We start from the raw sequence: 7,226 nt of genomic DNA, 5'->3' as shown, positions 1-7,226 counted from the left end.
AGCCCTTTTCATGAGATGCAATTGAATGAAATCTGGAAAATTTGGATAGGGAAAGCGTCTTACCAATGCAATTCAGTGACTCACTAATTGCCTTAATACTTATCATTTTACAATATTTCAGCTCGGGCAAAAGGATTCAACCAAAACAAGTCAAGGTTATGCATCAAACTTGGCAAATGATATCTATGATGAAGTTATGATTGAATCAATACTGAAATTCAATGGAATAGGCTGAGATTAATGGGGAATAACACTAATCTCTGATCTATTGATCAATTCATACAATTAATTGATCAATAATCTCTCATCATCAACAAGTGGAAAAGCATTAGCAAGTGGATTATTGAGAGATTTCAGAGATTAAGTGAAAGAAATACCTTGATTAAGCTTGAAGAAGATGATAGATGTCAGCTCCAATCCCATTGATGGAAGAATTCTTCAAAATCCACCATAAATCCACCATGAAGTTTGAAATATCCACTAAATCAGTCCATATGAGCTCCAATATGCTCAAATCCATGAAGAATCAATGCCCCGAGCTTGCTTGAACACTTGAATATCAAATATTTAACCCTCTTGAAGAAAAGCCCCAAAATAAACCTTCAATATGAGCTCCAATGTCCTCCATGAGCTGAAATCTTTGCAATTTGTTGAAGAATCCTCACTGAGATTATGCCATGGACTGAATTGATGAAGAATCCTTAAGAAATTGTTGAAGAATGAGAGCTTGGGCTGAAGCTTTCATGGCTACCATGGACTGTTCCTCTAGGGTTTATAGGAGAGCTGAAGGTCCACAATAGGAGTACAATCTTGAGCATTTACTGGCGGATTTATATTGCTGAAGATTAGAGCAACCAAGATTGATGAGAATCAGTCAGGGAGAAGAGAAATGAGGCCTGATGCAGCCCAAAAATTGCATCGTAATTTTCGGGACTGTTTTGACGTGCCTGGGCAGCAATGGCCCTCCACAATGGTTATCGACTTGAAGCTGGAGAGCTGAAGCAACTGATTCTTAGCTTAGATGAAGTCTATGATCACTAATTTGTGTGGGAGGAAGAGATATTGGCTGGAAACTCCATGAAACCTCCAATTTTGCATAAAATTTGATGATGATCTGCCATTTTAGCCATTCTCTGCCATATCTAACCTTGGAGATTTCCAGATGTAGTCTCTTATTAACTATAGATGGTCTGCAACACTCTACTAGTCACTATCTTGTACAATACTTGGCTGAAATTGATTTTGATGAAAGAAAATAGAACTAAAAATAGAAGAAAAAATGGATCAAAGATCAATGCTTTGATACCACTTGTTAGAGAGAGAACTAGAGAGAGAGAAAGAGGAGAGAGAAGACTGTAGAAGAGAGAGAAAGATTGCAAGAAGAGAGAGAAAGAGAGTGACAAAGAGAGAGAAATACTAGAATTGGAGAGAGAAAGACAGAAAAGAGAGAGAATCCATAGAAGCTGTGAGCAAGATGGGAGAGAAGGACAGTAATTGTATTAATGTGTCAAAGATATGAAAAATTACATGTCCTCTCCTTTTATACCAATGTTAGTGTGACATGGCATAACATCAATATTATTTTTACACTAAATCCTTATTCCCAGCTTCTTACAGTTAAAGAAAGGTGTTGTGTATCAATGGTCTGACAACCAGAAAAGGTTTTTTGATTTGTTGTGAAACATGCTTTAACACATACACCTGTCTTACAACTACCCGATTTTAATTGACCATTCTTTCTAGTAGTCATCATTGATGCTAGCAGATCAGGAATATGAGCTGTCCTCATGCAAGATTCACATCCCATAGCCTATTCTAGTTGCAAACTTAAATCTTCTGAGTTGAAGTATTCCACCTGTGATAAAGAATTGTTAGCTGTAGTTCAAGCCTTACATCAATGGAAACACTATCTGATGGGATCCGAATTTATGATTAAAACTGACGAGTAAAGTATTAAACATCTCCTTAATCAGCCACAAATTTCTGACCGTCATATTAAATGGGCTTCTTTCATTCAAAGTTTCCATCCACTTATCCAATATCAGCCAGGAAGAGAAAATGTTGTTGCCGATGCCTTGAGTAGAAGACCAAGCATCCATAATATTTCCATCATATCCTTTGATTCCCTTACTCCTATAAAGGATACCTATGACCATAACCCCAGTTTTCAAGCTGATTTGGAACAAATTAGTTGCTAATAATTGGATTCCAATTGATTCTTTATTGTATTCTGATGGATTTATGTTTTATGAGAAAAGATTGTGTGTCACTGTTCAATTTAGATCATTTGTGTTGCACGAAATTCATTGTTCTCCATATCAAGGACATAGAGGCATTATTTCCACTTTAAGGACATTGCTCGAAGATTTTTACTAGCCGCAAATGGAATCTGATGTTTCTAACTTTGTTTCTGAGTATTTTATTTACCAAAGAGTCAAGTGACACCATAGTAAGCAATATGGTTTGTTAATGCCTTTACCGATTCCTTTCCATCCATGGGAACATATTTCAATAGATTTTATAACTTGTTTGCCTAACACACAAGCTAATCATGATATGATTTGGACTATAATAGATCAATTTAGCAAACAAACATATTTTCTACCATGCAAGAAAACATTAACTGCATCTCAAGCTGCATAATTGTTCTTGAAGATTGTTTTCACTAATCATGGTTTACCAAAAGTTATTATTTTTTATTGTGATCTAGATTTTTAATAATTTTTAGACTACTTTCTTTGCTAAATTGGGAACTAAGATTGATTTCTCATTTGCATTCCATCTTGAAACCAATGGGCAAACAGAAGCTACAATTCTAGATATTTTGTGTGCATACACAATTTCTAAACCACATATATGGGACACACAATTGCATCTACTTCAATTTGCATACAATAATACACCACACACAGTTACTCATAAAGTACATTTTGAAATTATTTATGGACATAGATTGCCTACACCTGTTACATCATTTTCAAATAAAGTTAAAGCTACTAATAATATTGCCAATATGCATGCTACTATTTTTGCTCAATTGTTGCAGATATGATTGGAAAGCCCAACAATCATATACTAAAAAAGCTAATAAGAAAAGACAAGCCATGAGGTTGCGGGATCACATTCTCTCTGAATCTGCCCATGTCGAATTCGAGTTCTACTTCCTCCCCTTGTCGGTCTCCCTGTGGCGGTCCCTCTTCAAATCCTATGGCATCTATTTCCTGGGGGGTTAGGCCGGCCAGCAGTAGGTATTTCCTTTGCTCTTCCAGGCTCAGTCTAACCTCCGCAGGTTGGGGTGGCATCTGCAGTCCTGCATGCAGGGCCCTGCGTGCAATGTTAAGCTTCTTTTGTGCCACCTCCAACAATTCTCCCTCCTCTGGGCGGGTGGTGTCCATGAGTGTGTTGAGGAAGGCCTTTTGTTGGGCACCGAAGGCCACCTAGGCAGCTTCTGCCTTGCTCTTTGCGATGATCTTCTCTTTTTCCATCAGAGTAAGGCGCCGTGCCAGTGTTTTCACCCTTCTTTCATTCTGTATCCACTCCTCTGCTTTATTGTTCATCTCTTCTAGGCTCTCTCCTTGCCTTCGAGCTAGGGTCGTGAGCCTTTGTTCTTGGTTTTCCTGTTCTTTGACCAGTTTCTCCTGTTCTTCTTTTTGGGAGTTCAGCTGATTGGTCAGGGACTCGATCTCGTTCTGCTGCTGCTCCATGTTCTGTTTTCTTTCCTCGTCCCTGGCATTGAGGTCAACCATAAGCGCTTCGACTTTGGTGGTTTTTGCAATGAGCTCCTCATACTGCATAATCCAGAGCTTGTGTTCTCTCTACATTTTCACAAGTTCCTATGTTTCATTGTCTAGTAGCTGCCTCCAGTGCTCTTTCCTGTCATCCCTAGCCTTCACTTCTTACTTGAGATCCGAGATCTCCCTTTGCTGCATGGCTATCATTCTAGTTTTGTCAAGTTGGAAGGCAGCTACTGACTCCTTTTTAGCCGCCAACTCAGCCATAGTTATCTTTCATTCCTCCTTAGCTTTCTCCAATTGGGAAAGTAGCTCGGCGACGTACTTGTTGTAGTTAGCTGATGGCATAATCGTTGTGTGGGGTGGTGATATCGAGGCTTCCACCTTCTGCCGTTTAGGGTTTTGCATTGATTCTGCATCAGTGACTGGCCTCTTTTGCCCTGTGGCCGTAGTTTCGGTGCTTTGTCCTTGGCCCATTTCTTTGTTGATGAAGTATTTCATCCATGCCACGAAATTTGGAACATCGGCACTGGTCGGGATGCTGGGGCGATGGTGGTTGGTTTGGTGGGAGGCACCATGAGGGGCAGAATCGGGTGAATTGGGGCTTTGCCTGTGCCCTCAATGACAGTGGGCGGCACGATTTCCGGTGCCTGTGTGCTAGAACCCAACCCTTCTTCTCTTTGCGGGCTCAGATTCCCCAATTCATCTGCCCTGCTTTGTTGTTCGATAGACCGGCGTGTAGCCTTAGCTAGGTCTTCTTCCTCCTTTCTTCTTAGTTCCTCGTCGTCCTCCACAGCTTTTCTTTGCCTTTCCGCTTCTATTTTTCGACATTCTTCCTCCTTTTTGTCTTTTTCTCCCTTTTTCTTCTTTTTTCTCTCCTCAGCCTCCTGTTTTGACGCCTTCTTTGCCTTCTTTAATTCCTCCTTTTCCTTTTCTTCTTCTTGTTTCTTCTTCTTCTCCCTCTCCTTAGCCTCCTTAAGGGATTATTTTTTGGCCCTTTCCAAGTCCTCTTTCTCCTTCTTGCGGCCATCTCATCATTTTTCTTCCTTTGGGCTGTTTTCTTGGTCGTCTTCTTGCTTTTCTGTTCTTCCCCTTCTTCCTCGGTCTCTGTTCTGTTGGTGGACCCTTCTTTGTCCTGGTGAGGGGGTGACCTATTCGGTGTTTCTCCTTCTCCTTCTTTTGCATTTTGTGTCTCCTTTACTGCCTCCTAGATGAGTGCAGTCAAAATGCTTTCGTAGCCAATAAATAAGGCCTTGGACGAGGCCTTCTTCCTTTCTGTGGCCTTGGAAGCTGGAGACCCTCCACCTACTGGCGTACTTCCCAAAGCCAGTGCTTTAGCCGCCTGGTCGATGGTTTTGAGCACATAGCCATTCCAATCGAATTCATGCAGGGTATGAGCCGCCACATTCTCCAGTACCGGCACACTGATTCGGTGCATCAATGTATTGTAGCACTGGCTTGAAAGGAGCGCGTGTACCAGTTTTGCATGCAATCTGGTTTCTGCATCAGGAATATCCTGAATGCTGATGCCGTCATTTGTTAGCACATCCTCCTTTCTCATCCCCAGCATGGCGTACACATCTCTCTTTTGCTTCTTTTCTATTTTCGGTTCTAGTCCCAACGCCTTTTCCACCAAGGCGGGGGTTAAGCGTACCAACACTTGCTTGGCATTTTGTCCCCTTCCTATTATGATAGTGGCGCATTCGTTGTCAAGTTCATAAGACCTGAGGAATTTCACGCACTTTGTGTGGTCGGGTTCTTGTGCGAATCTTTCCAGGTACTTGGTGAAGTTACAGTTTTCAACGACTCTCCTGGCTACCTCTTCCTTGGCCACCAATCCTTCTATGTTGTGAATAGTTCAAAATTTTAGTTGGTTGTAGGCACGGCTCTCCAGGGTGATGCTGTACTGCGCTCTCTCCTCTTCCGTGAATGGAAGCCGGTGGGCACGGTCTTATTGCGACATTTTTCGTTCCTATCATAAACCGTAATTTTCATTACTGCTTTCCACATAGTAATTTTGTTGAGATGACAAGCTCAACACATGTGAACATTGATGATGGACCGCCTGGTTAGATGGGTCCACACATCTACACTTAGCACGTCGGTGGTCATTATGACTCTCACATGGCCATTGACTCATTACTTATTATATTCAGGTTGTTACACCTATTTACAACTGGCATAGTTATAGCGCTAGTCGACTAGTGTAGTCGGTTATGCATTGTTTGACTTAGTAGGCCACTTTCCTTTATGTTATATCTTGTCTATACTTTGTGTATATTGTAAAATGTGTGGAAGAAGAAGAAGAAATCAACAAGAAAACGTTTTGGCCTCCATCTCTCTTCTTTTCTCTTGAGTGAGCTTCTCCTTGTGCATTCTGTGTGTGATAGGCGCAGCATCTTGAGCAAGTCCCCCCATCACGCGATTCTTGACATAGTATCAGAGCCACGCCACTGAGAGAGGCTGATTTCAAAGGCTGAAGCAAAGGAGAAGAAGTAAGGTTCGAGCAAGCAAGCCACGGGTAATAAGCTCTCCCATTCTTCCACTCTCTCTCTTGGATAGTGCCTGTGGAGGCACCGGAAGTAGGGCAGAGCAAAAATCTCAGATTGCAGTGAGATTTGGTGTGCATGAAGAGCGCTATGTATTCTGTAGATTGGCCCTTTAGGGCTTCCCCGCAATTATTTTGGGCATCTGAGGCCGTTTCAGGGCCCGTTTTAGAGCCGCAAGGTTGTGGATAGCAGTTTCAGGGTACCCTCTGACTTCGACTGTATTGACCGAAAGTGGGTGCGTAGTTATAGATTTCAGATCTGTAAGTTCAAAGGTATTTACCAGCAAGTAAACACAAGGTTTATCTGCAAACTGGTTGCAGATTGCATGTATTGTTGAGCAGACAGTGAAAAAGGCTGTCTGCTGTATTGCTATGTACTACAGGTCGAGGGTTGCAGAAGATTTGCTTGCTGTTTGATATTAGTTTTGTGATAATGGCAGAGAACAGTGGAAGCCCCATCATTGAGAAGCTCGACAAGAACAACTACCCTTCATGGAAGTTCCGTGTCACGAATTTCCTTATTGGAAAAGGCCTCTACAAGTTTGTTTCAGGTGAAGAAAAGGAGCCGGAGGTGAGTGATCCTCTAACTGCAGAAGAGACAAAGGCACAAAAGGAATGGAATGCAAAAGATAAAAAGGTAATGTATTGGTTGTCTGCAGTAACTGACAATAATATGTTGGGACACATTAGAAATGCAGAGAATTTAGATGCAGCTTGGACCATACTTGAAAGTATGTTTTCTGTAAATACAAAGGCACGAAAGATTCAACTCAAGCAAGAGTTGAATACATTAAAGAAAGGAAAGATGTCTATCAATGAGTATGCACTGAAGGTAAGAAGCATTGCAGATGCATTGGCAGCGATTGATGCAATGCCTGATGATGATGATTTAGTGTCGTCTACCTTGGGTGGACTTAACAATGAAAAGACTTGGAAGTCTTTTGTAA

This window comes from Lygodium microphyllum, chromosome 12 (genome assembly GCF_053477565.2).
Source record: "Lygodium microphyllum isolate KBCC chromosome 12, Lygodium_microphyllum_v1.1.10, whole genome shotgun sequence".
NCBI classification, from domain to species: Eukaryota; Viridiplantae; Streptophyta; class Polypodiopsida; order Schizaeales; family Lygodiaceae; genus Lygodium; species Lygodium microphyllum.
Note: the sequence above shows the minus strand (reverse complement) of the source record.